Here is a 15,807-nt window from a genome sequence, read left to right on the forward strand (position 1 = left end):
AAAGAAATTCCTCGATGTAAACAAACCAGCTAAAGAATTTTTTAGATTACTCCCCTAGCAGGCTGGAGTGCCCTGTCATGCTGATGACAGGAATCAGAAGAACATGCAGGCCATCTCCTGCTGACTTCAATCAGTTCATGTTGTTTACAACAGACCTGAATTTTGTTCATTACTTAAATTAAATGGAAGCACCAGTACTTATATGCAACATGTTGTTCTCTTTCCCAGCTCTTAATTAACAGATATCTAAGATATCTATAACTGCACCCTTTATGACAGTGATAGCTTGTGAGCAATGGTAGCTCTGCCCTTGAAGATTAGGACTTGGCTATAAGTGGGTAAAGAGAAAGAAGGATGATTCAACTGCGATATAGTCAGGAACACGCGAATGTCCCTAATGAGGTCCTGCACTTTCTGTTAGCGCAGAACTAATCATCATGCATGCATGTTTTTTTCAAATGAGGCTCCCAAGCTGCAAAGTTGGGATTTGAATCTGGCTTTTCCTAACAGAGTTTTACTGCAAGATTTTGTCTAGGCCAATTAATTTTTCCTGCAGAGCACCTTTTTGGAAATTAGTAGAAAAGATTTTTTTTGTAATATATGTTCTTCATGGGTTTGAGTACCTCTATTTTTTGAAGTTTTTTGTTTTGAAAGAAATAATGTAGAGAAAAGACTAGAAGGGGATATTCAGTCTGTAGACCTGCTCCAGTGGATGTATGAAGCCTTCTCAATGAAGGTAAGATGAGTACCATCCCATGATTTGATACATTTATTGGAGTAGGATATTTGATGGCAGTTTCATAAGCATTGTGCTTTAAGTGGCATTAAAGCACAAGAGTGCGCACCAAGAGCTGGGGTCCTCCTCTCAGGTATTTTGAGGACTAACTATTCAACTAGAGGTAAGTGAATTGGTCTCCCTTTCCTCATTATTTTGTTTTCCACCTCATGCAGTTTTCGAGAGCCTTAATTTATCATTTGGAAAATGCTTTAAGAACCTTTCACAGAGCCAACTATAAAAATGCAAAGTATTAGGAAACAAAATCCCATGCACAATTAAAAATTAATCACCTTCAAGCTAGCACTTTCAGAGAAAAATTCAGTGGAAATAGAAGGATGAGCCAGGCTTCCAGGGAAAAAGCTCTATTCATAGGAAAACTACAGAAAAACAACTGCTGCCTACTGAGGGATGTTGTTTTCTCACCTGTCCTGCTGCCTGCTTGTCCTTCTCCCCAGTTCCCTGAAGGTTCATGCTATCCTTGTGAAGCAGAGGGAAGGATGGAGGACATAGCCTAAAGTACAACACAAGGATCATCCCGCAGACAACACAGTAGCTGTGGAGCAGCTGCCTGCTGGCGACCTTTTCTCCAGGCCAGGCTCTCTCTGCAAGTGTTGTCTTTTTTCAGCCTTTCTGCAGGGAGGAGCTGATCTGGCTCAAAATATGGGCTGGTTCTCCCCAGTTGGGAGCCTTGGGGGCTGAGGAAGAGGGAAGTGAAGCTGAAAGAAAGAGCTGTAAGGAGCTGTCAGAGTGACACAGGCTGGGGTGCCTTGGAGAGGGTGTGGACGAAACGTGGTCAATTTGAAGAGAGGGAGGAACGGGAAGGAGCAGATATTTGGGGCTAGAAGGTTTATCTGGAGGCCGATTGTTGTGGGGGCTTAAGAGGAAGTTTTTACCCTTGGGGCAGAAGGAGCAAAGTCATGTGAGACCCATGCCTTTCTTAAACTTCACTCCTTCACTCTCAGCTCAGCACTCTCCTGCAGTCCAAACCCAAGCTAGATTTGCCATAGGAAATCACTGAACAGGAAGAACGAAAGAAGCGCCAGGTCATTGCGGGGATCTACTATCCTGAGAGATGCTTTTTGACCTGTTCCTGAAAATCTCCAACACCTGAGCCTCCACAGCCTTCTCAGAGAGTCTGCTCCAGTGCTTTGCTGTCTTTGTCTTTATAATGCTTTCCCTAATACCCAGTGTGAATCTGCTTCCATTTAAACCCCTACTTCTTGTCCTACATGGCATGTTGCAGTCATGCTCCTAGATGATAAATTGACAGAAATATAACAATGTTGGCCATTGAAAGGTAGAAGAAGATTATACAATGTTGTTGAATGATGGTATGAAACAGAAGAAAGATTGTATATGTCTCATTGGATAGCAATGCAGTATACACAGGATAGAAAGAAGTGTTTTAGAATAATTTATTTTAAAAATATCTTCTTTTTTGATAATTGGGTTTACAGGCATAGCAGTAAAATAAATTACTTAATATCTGGAGTCAAAGACTAAGCATGGCTATTAAACTAATATTCAGTGCCATACATTAGTAAAGAATAATAAAAATTCCAAGGAAAACAGTGATTTGGAATACAGATTCTGACTATCATTGCTCCAAACTAAAAGTGTTTGTGCATGTTACCTGGTCATCTAGCAGAACTGTGGGACATTCATCACAAACTCTCAAAAGCTTTATATTAAAAACTTTCCTTTGGCTATTGTCATGCTGTGCCCTTCTTGGCCTTTTTCTACATAACCAAAAAACCTGTAATTTTATCTGTTCAGATTTTTTCCCAGCTTCAATTATTTTTAATGGCTGCTTCAAGCTCTCCTTTTACAGAATGTGCTGAGAGCTGCTCTCACACTTGAAAAAGAAATTATTTTTCAGCAAGCAAGCTATAAATACCACAATTCTTTAATGGTAAAAAAGACCAGCTCTCTGAATCTTAGGATCAGTAGTTTTGCAAACCACTTCATGGACTGCCTTGCTTTTTACAGAAGTCAAACAGTCCACAGGCTGCCAGCCCAAGAGTATAAGCAAATCTGTTTTTCTGGGTTCTCTATTTGTCAAATCAGCCTCCAGCCAAAATACAGGCAGATATATCTCAGATGAAATGTCAGGCCCATAAGAATCAAGAGCCGCTCTTAGATCAGAGTCAGCATTAGTGGGTCAAATAGTGGGCCAAAAATACACACAAATTTTGACTGGGAGCTGGAAACATGTTTTCTTGATAAAGTCAAAGACAAAATGGCAGTGAGCCCAAGTTTAGGGAATATCAGATATGTTAGAGGATGTTAGGAAGAACACAGTAATCAACAAGTTGCAGAAATAACTCTCTAGATCTGGAGAGAGAGTTTTCTGGCTGCAAGTTCTGTGATGTGTTGTTCTTCACCTTAGTACTTCAGGTCATCCTGCACAACCCACTTTCTTGGGGTTCAAATGTGGATCTACATAGACAGGGAGAGGCTTTCTCAATGTGCCTGTGACTGAACCAACCTCCCAAAGGATGCTGAGATGCTTTGACAGATTTTCATATTTTGCAGTAAGATTAACCTCTTTGCAATAACTTTTTCCCAAAGGACCTTAGTAGAGGAAAATCTAGCATAGGCTTGTATTGAATAAAATCTCTTGATAAAATCCAGAGCAGAAGTTACTCCAAACCAAACTATGATTGTTTGAGGGTGGCAACATGAATATCAAAGAATTTGCTGTCTTTCTGAGCAGTTTCTAATGTGCCTTTAGGATAGGGTTGAGAATCTTTGAAAGGTGTCTCATGCAGCCTGGTTGCACTGAGTGACACAAATTTCCCACTTAAGTGAAGAAGTTGCTTAAAAAGGTCCTCACCTTGACAGAAGGTCAGGTTTTGGAATAATAAGGCAAAGCTGTTTAATAGGAATTGATCACCTCTTAAGAGCCACTGGTGTAGCTATAGCCTATTACAAAAGGCAACACAGTGACTGACAGACTACACCTTATAATTGAAATCCTTCTGGAGAGTCTCCAGTCAGAGAGGATCCCTGTCAGTCTAATAGTGATGCCAGATCAGCTGTCCAGGAAAAACACAGAGGCCCAGCAAAATAACCCGACTAGTGTAGCCTGGAACATAATTCAAAATTCTGGAATTGCATAATTCAGAAAGAAATCCAAGCAAGTAACCTGATGCAACCAAAGGCTGCAGAAGTAATGAAATAATTCAGTGTACTTGTGAAATAAAGCTGTTCCCACCAACGGAAAAGGAAACCACAGAGTACAAACAAGATCACACACAATGGCATTTCCTTACGAATTTGTCCTGACCAGTTATTTGGGGACAACAAATGACAATAAAGTATGTACTTTTTGCAGAAAACACCATCACGAAACCAAATGAAAACTAGTGAAGGAAGATAGTGTGTTTGTTGGAAGGGCACAATTTTAAAATGGATCTTAAGATTTAGCACCCTCCACAGGCTATTTTAACACAGTTAGAAATTATACTTCTTGTTTAGATTATCCCTTTGCTAAACTAAGTTTTAACCTACCCTGAGAGACTGAGAAAAATAGGACAAAAGCAACAGAAAGGAGGAGGCATGTCCACATTTACCTCTAGATCCTTTTGGGTTACTTTTTAGGTTACATGCAGGCTTTGATTCCAGTGTTGAAGACAGTTTTAGTCTGAATATTTATTAAGATATTATTTAGATATTATTTAGAACATCTCTTATTGAGTTTTCTACTGTTTGTTCTTTGGGTAAAAATAACAGGGAACAAAAGACCAGACAAAAACTCAAGCCCATATTCGTTTGTTTAAAAGTCCTACATTTCCATCAGTAAACAGGGATTGTTTTGAATTCATCTGAAATTAGCAGAAGAGTTTTCAAATTTTCAACAGCTTCATTTTTCTTCAGCATCAATGTGCCACAGCATAACTAACTGATGTCAATACAGTGCCACATTTAACTCTTGCCATAGAATCAGAGAGGAAAAGGTGTGGACCCACTAGAAATTGCTTTTTAGTCATCCTTTTCTCATAAAATGACTGCTCTACTAATCTACAGTGTGCAATGACAATTTTTAAGACCCTTGAAAGATTGTTTTTCAATCTGTAGTCTGCAGTAGGTGCTTCCTGTCAAGTGAAAATTAATTCTCCTTTCTTTCTTTGTTTTGAAGATTGGCTGCAAAGTTGGTTTTGCTGTGCTCTCAGTGGCTGACTCCTGCAGCAGGACAAGGCAGCCGTGGTCAAGCAGCAGGTCTGAAGGCTTTTTCCCAGCAGAACCCACCACGCCACGGTTTGGTGTTAGCCCTTCATGACAAATGCAAGCAACAAGCAGCAGGGAAGTGTCAGCGTGAACCAATCTTCCTACTCTAGCTGCATGCCCATGCAAAGTAATTTTAAATACTTTTCTGCTTTTGATTACAGTTTGGCCTCTTCTTCCTCATTCTTTTCCACATTTTTGATTATATAATTTTGGTGTGAAGAGTTGAGGTGGGACTGGGTTTGTGTTGGTTCACTGTTTTTTGTGAGACTATTATTTGCTTATAATTTAGACATGAGAAAATGTTTCATACAAAGGGAAGGATCTGGATTAGAATTGCTACTTAAATCATGAAGTCAAAAACTTATTCTAAGAAGCAAATTGAGTTGTCTCACCATCTAAAGCATTCTCAGTTAAAGGGGAAAAAAACAGCTGATGTCCTTTAGGCAAAAGATTTTTGCTGTTCTCTGCAAAAGAAACTGTCACAGTTGGACATGCAATAACATTCCTCTCAGCTGGAAGATTAATATCACTTCACCTCCCTTATACATTATTCTCAACTGCTATGCCAAACTTAAATTTGTTCCCATGTGCTCTCTAAGGCAAACAAACATTTTTGCCTTTTGAACAAGCCAATTCTCAAATTAACCATTTTCCTGAGTCCATATTCAGTATTTCCTAAGCTTCTGACTTGGAGATATTTGGTTTTTACTTAATATATTTCCATTTTTCTTTTTATTTTCTGCAGTGCCAGATTTTTGTGGAATTCTGCAGCATCACCAAAAAATGGCCACTTTCTCTAGGAACAACAAGTCTGTGTTTGAAATCTTCTAATTAAAAAAGTCTTCAAACTTAAAGGCTATGTATTTGAGCACTCAGAAGATCCCTAATTTCAGTGGGAGCTGAGAGTGTAGCAGAACAGGACTTAGGCATAGGGTCATGTACTGAAAAGTTCAAATAATTTCTAAATATTGTAACTTTGCAAAATAAACTTTGCAAAATAAAAAGCTGATGGAAAAATAGCTTATGCTGAAAGGGAGGAGATGCCTCAGTTCCAAACGATAAAATGGGGAATATTGCTTCTATCTTGTAGTTTAGGGTGTGGATTAGTCTATGATCCATATCAAAGCAAACAGGATCAAAATATGAGTGAAGTTATATAGGGCCATAAGTTTTTATACATTTGAAGCTGAAGTCTGTAATAAGGGAATTGTTGCTGAATATTTACAAGAGGTTTTGGACAGAGAGAATTTTAAAATTAGTTTGCTAAATATACAGGTTTGATTTTCACTACTATATCTATAAACTGCTAGATATAGTTGTCACTAGAGAACTGGCCAGGAGATATAAGGTGGCATATTCTCTTAAATCTGAGTTACTGTACAAAATTCTAAAAAAAGAATCAAGACAAAAAATGGTCCAAGTATTTTAGCACAATATCCTCTGCAGGGAGAACGACAGGATGGAGTATTTGGCTCGATTTGACAGTTCATATTCAAGTTTGCATTTAGATATAATGATATGAAGTCTCTGTATTTCCAATGGCATTTTTCATCCTGAGTGATGGGTTTGTTATGTTTAACTGGAAACCCTTTTTTTCTGCCTATTGTCACTACACTCCAGCTAAAAGTTACTTGTGGTATTAGTTAATTTTTGTCCTGAAACTTACCTGAAACAGTTATCTTTTGTCTGTCAGAACAGTAAAGACAGATGTGTTCTTTTGACTTACATCCGTACATCTGGCTAGATGAGTTTGCATGTAGGCATCTCAGATTAATGCACCTTTCTTTTCAGAAATGAAGAATACCGCCAAAAATTCATTTGATGGGAATGAGAAACTTTCAACTCCTTCAAATGGATCAGCAAGTTTGAAAATTCTGTTCTTCATCAGTAATTAAAATCATAGAAGATGGCCAAGCCATGATTTTGTTAACATTTATTAGAGATTTTGCCTTTCTGTCAAAGATATTGCCTTTCTTCTTCACTTATCACCAAATAATTAGCGTTTTCAAAACAATACATTCCCATGGGGGTACTGCCTCCAGGCAGAAACTTAAACTGGCTGTGTTTGGATGCAAGGTCTGCTTTTTATTTCTTTAGTTAAGCCAGCTAACAAACTTCATTGTTATTATTTGTGATGGGGAGAGGATGCTGGATAGATTTGTTGTTACTTTTGTTTTCTATTAACCTAATTAAGGAGTAGGGAGTTTGTGAGTTCTTTGCAGCATGTATTTCTATCTAATTAAAGAAGCACAATAACAGTTTGTATAAAATCATTTCCTGAGCATACTAATATGCTGAATAATTTAAATTCTTCAATTAATTCTTCAGTTAATATGTAGAAGAACTTAAAGATAGATTTTTTTTGCTTGGATCCAAAACTGTAGAGGTTTTTATATAACTGGCCCAAGAGTTGGTAAGTATTTATGTATAATTATTTTTTCCTCCAGCTGATGGCAAAAATAATTTATTTGACAAAAGACTGTAACATATCAAATCAATAAATAACCTTTAAGTTGAATTGACACACACCCAATTCCCCACACATCCAGCAAGAGTAATTCGTATCAATTCGACCTGTGAAATGTGTTTATATTTTTGGCCTATGGTTAGTTAGCCAGACTATGTATGTTCAGTTGTCCCTAAAACAGTCAGTCAGTGTTAACTCCTTGTTCCAGTTAATTTTTATGCTCAGAAAGCAAAATAGTGTCAGTAGAAGAGATGCAGAAGCCTCCCTCCAAATTCTTCCTATTCTTCATTAGCACACTCTGGCAGATATTTTAGTTTGTGCTTTTTTTTTTTTTGCCAAAGGTTAGTCCGTGCTTTTGTCTTCGATTTGTTTTCATTTTATTTGGATAAAGAATATTTATTTTGGTTGGCCTGAAACAATGGTGTTTTATTTTTGGTCAGTCAAACCACTGCTTGCTGGTTACTTGAAAATAGGTGAGATTAAGAAGGGTTTTTTGAACATTGCAGTGAATACATAACATGCTGCAGAAAATCCACTATGGCTAAAACTTTATGAGGAATAAATACTCAATTGTCATTTTAATTTCCTCTTATTATATCAAAATTATTAGTTTCATATTACCTTTATTTAATACCTAATTGAGAACATCAGATTTTTTTCTTCTTAGCAAAAATTCACAACTTCCATGTATGAAATGTTTTATATTGGATAGCTCAATTGTAATGTCACAGTAGCATATCAGACCCTCGTTGATTGTTCAGGAACATTGGAAATAGGTCTTCTTTTGCTGTTTCTTTTGGAGCACAGGAATAACTGTTCCAGCTGACTTCAGCATGAGCGGCTCAGGGCTTGTTGGACTTGACCATGACAAGGAACTGAATTCTTCAGGATCTGCTGTATTAACGCACTTGGCTCCACGAGCAGCCGCAGGCCCAGTTGCGCCCGTAAGTTAACTCACACGTTTGAATTAGGCACTGCTTAGGCACCTTGCAAGACTGGGCTCATGACTTTGTCACAGGCCAGAACTAAGAGACAGCGGGGATCATTCTCTATTCCTCTCCATCTGTTTTTCCCTACTTTTCTGCATCTTCTGCAGATGATGGCTCCGAGGAAATGCTAGGTGACACCTAACAACACCTGTCAATTACTTGACACCTGTCAATTAATAAGTGTCAGGAGGCCTGTTCAGTGGTGTATGCTACTCCTGCTAAAGAAGGCCCTAAAGCCCCTAAACTTTACAAGTACTTCCAGTGCCAAGCAGGAGCCTCAAGACTGGCGCTGGGGATGTTTTCTGGAGAGGTCCTGTTTGGTTTGGGACTGAGCAGAAGAAGATTCCTGATACTGGTCCAGCTCTAATAGCCATATAGTTCTTATCCAAATTATCTTAACAGTTGAGGACATTATTTTCCAAGCTTGGCAAGGAGAAAATAAAAAAGTTTTACCTGTTTTTTATTCCCTGGGGGATGGCAGTTAACGAAGCCATGTCCACAGGAGTGTCACTGCAGCAGGCAAGGAGAATTGACCCTCTTCTCTGTGTTGCCCGAGTGGCCGCGGGGGAGCTCCAACCAGGCGAGGGCAGAGCTGAGGGCTGCGCGGTGGCTCAGTGCTGCAGCTCCGGAGGCCGCCCGCCCTCCTGCCTGCAGCCTCCCCTTGCCCCATACCTCTCCCCACCTGGGCAGCGGCACGGTGCCACAGCCTTGTGGGATACTATCAAAACTTTTTTACCACACAAGCATTACACTAGCAGAGGAGACTGAAATAGTATTAATTTTTCAACTGGCTGCTTTTTTTTTTTTTTTGAAAGGCTTACAGGAAACTACATTAGAGCCCCAAAGTAATGGAACATTAAAAAACCACCTGGAGATCTAAAACAATTTTAATATAAAGAGTTACAGTAGCTCTGATGCATGACCACAAAGACAGATATGATCCATTGTAAGTGTGGCAGAAAAATCGCAGTAGTGCTCAGGATAAAATTCTGATATTTCAGAAGGGAATCTTCCTGGGATAGGTAAATAATTACGGAATGAAAATGATGATAGAAACTAATCTTTGGCTGCATAAGTAGAATAAGACTTAATATATTGTAAGACTTTATTTATCAAATACTAGTCTTGTTCTGGGAAGGTTACACACACACAAACACACATGCATGTGCTAAATAAATGGAATTGATCTGATGGAAGAGGTGTGAGTATATGTGCATGTGTGCATGCATGTGTGTGCATATATATATATAATATAAATGTTTGCATACAAATAAATGTGTGTGTGTGTGTATAAATATGTTTACATACAAAACCATAAATAGTTTCTACCTGTTCTTTTAATTTTAGCAATCAATTCTAAGGCTTATTTTTGGCTTTTGTTACTTCCAGGTAAAATGCTACCCTAAAGATATAAAACATGAGCTATAAAGACATAAAACATTACCTCTCAAAAAGAAAGCACAGAAGCACACTGGAGTCATACAGACTTTTTTCATTTCAGTTTCTTCACAGAAGAGCAATAGTCTGTTTAAAAGGAGTTAGAAAATCTTCAGTACTTCTTTTCATGCCTGATGATTTTCCCGACTCTGTATTGCTGGTACATAGAGAGAACTGTGTGTCAGTCACACAGGCTGGGTGTGCCATGCACCCTGCAGCTTTCCTCCATCAGTCACTGAGAAGAGGGGACCTTTTGGAAGAGACGGCCTCGTTCCCGTAGGCAGCCAGGCTGCGAACCTGAGAGACAGGACTGCACACAGTTGGTATGATTGGATTGTGCCACAAATGCAGCCACCCCACAGTGTGCACACAGCCAAGGTGCCTGCCAAGGTGCCTGCTGCTCAGCTGGCCTTATCCCACATGTTACAACAAGCAGACTAAAATCAATGAGAAATGGTCTCCAATGCAGCTCTTGAGAGCCTATGACCTGGGGTAATACGACAGTAGTTCAGCATCCTTCAGGATCAAGCTCTGTATCAGGAAGATTCCTGCCAAAATCAGTGGAGTTGAATCAGTTCTGCAATCTCCCACACGACACCCATACAACATCTCCTTTCATTACACTGGCAACAGCTGATACAAACTACTATGAGCGAATCTCAGTTTCCCCTAATCACTGTATATGAGCACTCCTTGGCATCTCAATAAAAGGTCCATATAAGGTCCATATGGTCCTATAAGACCATAGGAAAGACTATAGGAAAATTACTGCTTTTTCATATCAAAAATTTATATTTTTACTTGAATGATTTGGCTTTTTATGGAAAAGGCATGTAGGCCATACATAAACCTATGCATTTAGTTGGCATCAACAGCTCTTAACAGTACACCATGCTGTTGTGGTTGTGAAATGAATTTGAATAATTCATCAATAATTCCGAGATCAGTTGATGTGGCAGTATTACCCTGCTTGGCAGTATAGCAGATTTTTACTTTTGCCCAGCGTATTTGGTTTGACATGGCGTGGTACTCACCTCGAGCTGCTATTCCAATCAGTAAGCAAGATCAAGGACCCTCTGGTGCATTCAAGAGATATAAAAGTCACAACACTATTCTTTGTAGTTATGTGACTGTAGCATAGTTTGATTTTCTTTCTGGCCAGGCTGCTGATTATTGGACACAAAGATATTTATTGGATATAAAGTCAATGAAAATAAGGTGGATTTATTCAATTATCTACCATACTACTGCCACATTCAGTACTACCTGAATTATTGACAAACAGTTCAAATGGCTTTTATCACATCTGCAAAGAATAAAAATTACTTTTTCACATTCAAACTGATCTAATTTATAATGTTGGTAATGTTTACTACACAAGCTTTGTTTTCGCTAAACAGGCATTTAAGTCCTCTTAATATCTAATATCCTTCTGAACTACCTATTATAAAAGGAAGAACTTTTCTAAAAAGACCACACAACTCTGTTAGTCAAAGAACTATTTGACTAGTCCTATATGCCACAATACAACCTTTCTCAAACAGAAGTTTTTGTATAAAAAAAGACTAAAATTTGGCCCAAGTTTTGTTTGCTTGCTTTATCTCACTGCAAACCCAAGCAGTCGTTAGTATTTGTGTTGTTTTTTTTTTTCTTTTATGTCTGTTCCTCTTCTTTGTTTCCTTTTCCAATAAGGTGGGGGAAACAAACTCAGGATCTCTAATACTTTCCAAAAAAAAAAAAAAAAAAAAAAAGAGGCTTTTTGAAAATGAGGAAAAAAGCCAACAGTCCAAAGTGTCCTGCAACAGGCATCTTGGAAATTCTTGCAATTTACTTTTACTTTTTCCAGTTTGATTATGTTTCACAGGGAGAACAGGCATCTGAATTTACTTAATGTATTTGGAAGTGAGGAATAGTTATATTCCCAAACTATTAGGTGGGAGGAAAGTGAGTGCAGTGGTTTGCCACTGTAATATAAAGACTTCTGGGGAGTAGTGTTTTAACGACTGCTAAAATGCCTCTGGGAACTTTGTTTCTCACTTTCTACTAGGAGACCTTCTGAAATGTTTAGAATTATTTTATAGATATTTATGGGAATTCAATGTGTATTTGATTTCCAGCTCTGCAGATTGCAGTCCACAAAAGACTGCTGCTCAGACGAATTTCCCTGTACAATTCCACTACCATATTTCTTTCGTGTCTGAAAGAAGTGTGCCTTGGTTGGTAGGTGAGGTCTTCACTGTAATGTTTCCTCTTTGCTGGAGCTACCAATGAATGCGCCAACTGCTGTCGTGGTTGCTTGTGGAGTAAACATATGGTCCCTCAGAAACTGGAACAAGAACATCCTTTTTGCTTCATATACATTCCTGAACATGCGTCACATGTTAGCAACGTTCAGGCCTTTATCAAGAAGTGATATTTGTCAAATACTATACTGCTGGCAAACATCGCAGCTGACCTTAGCCCACGCAAAATATTCCCATGGGAAATCTTGTGGTAAAAGATGTCCTACTTCTTTTTTTCTCAGCAGAAATCCAGAGCAGGAAATTTATCAACATGGAGGTAACGAAGTAGCACCTTTGCTTTTTTTGAGTTGGATTCATTAAGTGCATTCCCTCAGAAGTCGGCTCAAGAGAAAACCAGGCGAATGTGTCCCATTCTAAATGCATATCAAATGGCTTCACAGAGATGGCAAGAACTACAAAATTAGGCTGTCTGTGGCTATCTTTTGGATTAAAGCACTCAACTATGCAGGGACCAAAGCACGAAACTCACAGTTAAGGCTGCAATTCTGTCCTTAGTTCACCCTGCACTGCTCTGCACAGAGTATGTTTTGTGAAATCACTTGCTGTCTGGAGACCTTTCAGTTCCTCACACATTACGGTGAGCTAAGGATTTTTTAGCTTGAACTCTGAATTTTTCATGATGCAGTTGGCATAAAGTTCGTAACTAAATGCAAGGTGATTCCTTTTATTCTAGTATTTATAAATAAAAATAAATGCATATGGGGAAGAGAAAGGAAATGTGGAAGGAAGTGCAACACTTGATGGATTTGAAGTACTCTTCGAGTCAGTCATTATAAATCAGCGAGATTTGGTGAGGTGACCCATTTCTGAAGGAGACAGGCTTGAGATAATGTGGCCTGAGATCAGAAGAGAGCTTGGAGAACATCACCATGAGAAATGGTTAGTAGTTCTGCCGCCAGGGATTATTGCAGAGCTGTTGCCAGAGAGCTTGGATCCGAAAAGATGGTAGTCAGCTCTGAAGGGAAGGACAGCCTGGTAGGGGTCTGGTGAGGAAGACGCCTGGCTGCAGAAAGCCCCTCAGAAGCTCACAGGTCGTGGGAATGTGGGAGAATAATAACGGAGGACATGACTGAGGCATAAAATATGTTAAACGGTTTAAATAAATAAAACCTAAGCCCCAAATAAAAGAATCTGAAATAGAATGGCTGGGAGGTATTGTTTGGTGTCTAGGTCAGCAGTTTGGCAGAGACACACAAGAAGTGTCTGTCCAACAGTTTACTAAAGTTTTAAACGCTTTAAGTTTCTAGAAAAGCAAAATAAAACAGATGATAAAAATAACTCTGTATCCTCAAACTTGATAAAGCATGTATGGGGATCTAGAAAAACAATATTTTACTACTTTGCACTGTGAAATTAACCCAAAGATTTTGTAGTCAGTCAATGTCACATCAGCAAGGTGCCACTTTAAACACATCAAACCTTCCAATGGTTTTAAACATGATGGGGAGATAGACCTGCTGAGGAAAAGGAAAGAGTCTGGAAGAAAAATTTATGAAGAAGATAAGAAATATCTCCTTGTTTTTTACCTTCTTTTTTTTTTCAAAGAGAGAAAGAGAAGTCTTCAAGGCTAAGACTGAGAAAAGAAAGGGTAAAATTAGGGGCAGCAAGATTAAAATATTACTTAAGGTTACTCAAGATTAGCTGTATGATGAATGGTCCACAGAACACCGCATAAATCAAGATAACTAAGATAAATGAAAGTCTAATTTAAGGAGTTTGCTGTCTCTGGATCAGAACTGGATGGAACCAGACGCATGACTGCCAGTTTATGAGGTACAAGAGCAGTAAATACAGGAATCAGAGGCGGATCTGTACAAAAAACTCTGGTTTGGGATACTTGGACTTATGTGCTACTCCCTAATGTCTTTACCAAAGAGGGTGGAAAAGAATTGGCTAGGAACTGAAGTTGGCCAGTAGTAGTTATTTTTAGTGAGTGTCCCTACTTACAAAAAGGAACTTTTGGCTTTTTTGGATGGGAATTTCTCTCCCTTGTGCGGCTGACCTGGCTGTTGACTGCAACCCCCCTTTCCCACTCCTGCCACACTTTAGCTGCCATACTTCCTTCACATGGCATGCTCAAACCTCTTTTCATCTTTCCTTCCCTTTCTCTCCTAATTATCTGTTTGAAGAACCAGGGGATAAGATAAGAGAGGCCAGGACTCTTTTGCCTGTATGTTTTGTAATATTTGGGGAGTTTTTGTTTAAAAAAGCCAACAAAAGCTATGGCAAAAACACATTTTAAAGCTGAAGTGACTGTAACACTTTCATTCATTTTTAAAAATGCATTGGCCAGAGAACTATGTTCACTGTGCAGGTGGAAAGAAACACCCAGACCACCAGTGAGAGGGTGCAGAAGACACGAGCCTCATGGGAACAAGGAAAGAAAAGAGCATCTTCTGTGGGTAAAATCTCAGTGAAAATTCTCAGTGAAGGAAATGAGCAATGCTGACTTTGTTCAACAGACCCAAAATGCTGCTGGAGCTGCTGAAAGTCATGGTGCAACAAGAAATGGGAGAAAGAAGTGTCGACAGCTTTTTACAGATGACCAAGACAACTCTTTGGGCTGGGGTCACCAACTGCACCAGCCTTGAGAAGACACTAGAGCTGTGGTCCCAGGACAGGTGGGATAATAAACTGTACATCCCTTGGGAATGATAAATTTAGCTGCCTAAAAACTGGGCTTCCTGAGCGTGGACAACAAATTGTGGTTAGACGATAGCTGCTGGAAGATGGCGGTGGCTTACTACCACCTGAGCTGCTCTCAAATGGAGGAAGACTGAGTTGGGAATACAGCCAGTGCACTCTGGGCCAGGGAAAGGAAGTTGCCATCGCCTATCCAGGTTTTCCAAATCAACGTTTTACTTTTTTTCCCCATTCTCCACTGCCTCCCCCTTCCTTATCCTGAAAAGTTCTGTTTAAAATCACTGTGTATGGGGGTGGGGAAGTACCACTCCCTAAGCCCTCTGCAGTCTAATTTAGTTTCTGAGATTTCTTGTTCAGTGCTTGAATCAGCATCACTTAACTTTTTCATACTTTTTAAACACAAATCGATTGAGACAGAACCCATCCCTTTTCCCTGCCCAGAAATGCCCTGCAGTAAGCTGTTAATTTAAGGAGGTTAATTTTATTGTTTTATAGGTCTAAGTATGGCTGCGCAGTGAAATCCAAGTAATTATTCCCATTTGCTGATTGTTCACCAGAGTGTAGACTAGCCCCTTCCCTCTCATTTAGTAATCTGTAAGCAAGTAATGGGAAGGTGAGCATTGCTTTATGCAAGATAAATATGAAGGGGTAAAAGACATCCAGGAACAATTGTCATTGCCTTGAATAACAAGCAGAAGCTATCAGCCTTCACCAAATAACTGATAATTAACTAGACAGCATAATTTCCCTGAGGCTGCTCATCTTGTCCACAAGAGCCTTAGGCAACTGAGAATTCCCGAAGAGCAGTATTTCAGGCCACACCTGTCTCCTCCAAGACATATTCCCTTTCTCCTCCTCACCACATCCACAGTCATGTCTCTCTTTTTTTAACTGATGTTAATTAAAAAATCAAGAAGCATTCTGACATCATCAGAGCCAGCATGATTAGGCAGATGAATA

Source organism: Apteryx mantelli, chromosome 1 (genome assembly GCF_036417845.1).
Source record: "Apteryx mantelli isolate bAptMan1 chromosome 1, bAptMan1.hap1, whole genome shotgun sequence".
Taxonomy (NCBI): domain Eukaryota; kingdom Metazoa; phylum Chordata; class Aves; order Apterygiformes; family Apterygidae; genus Apteryx; species Apteryx mantelli.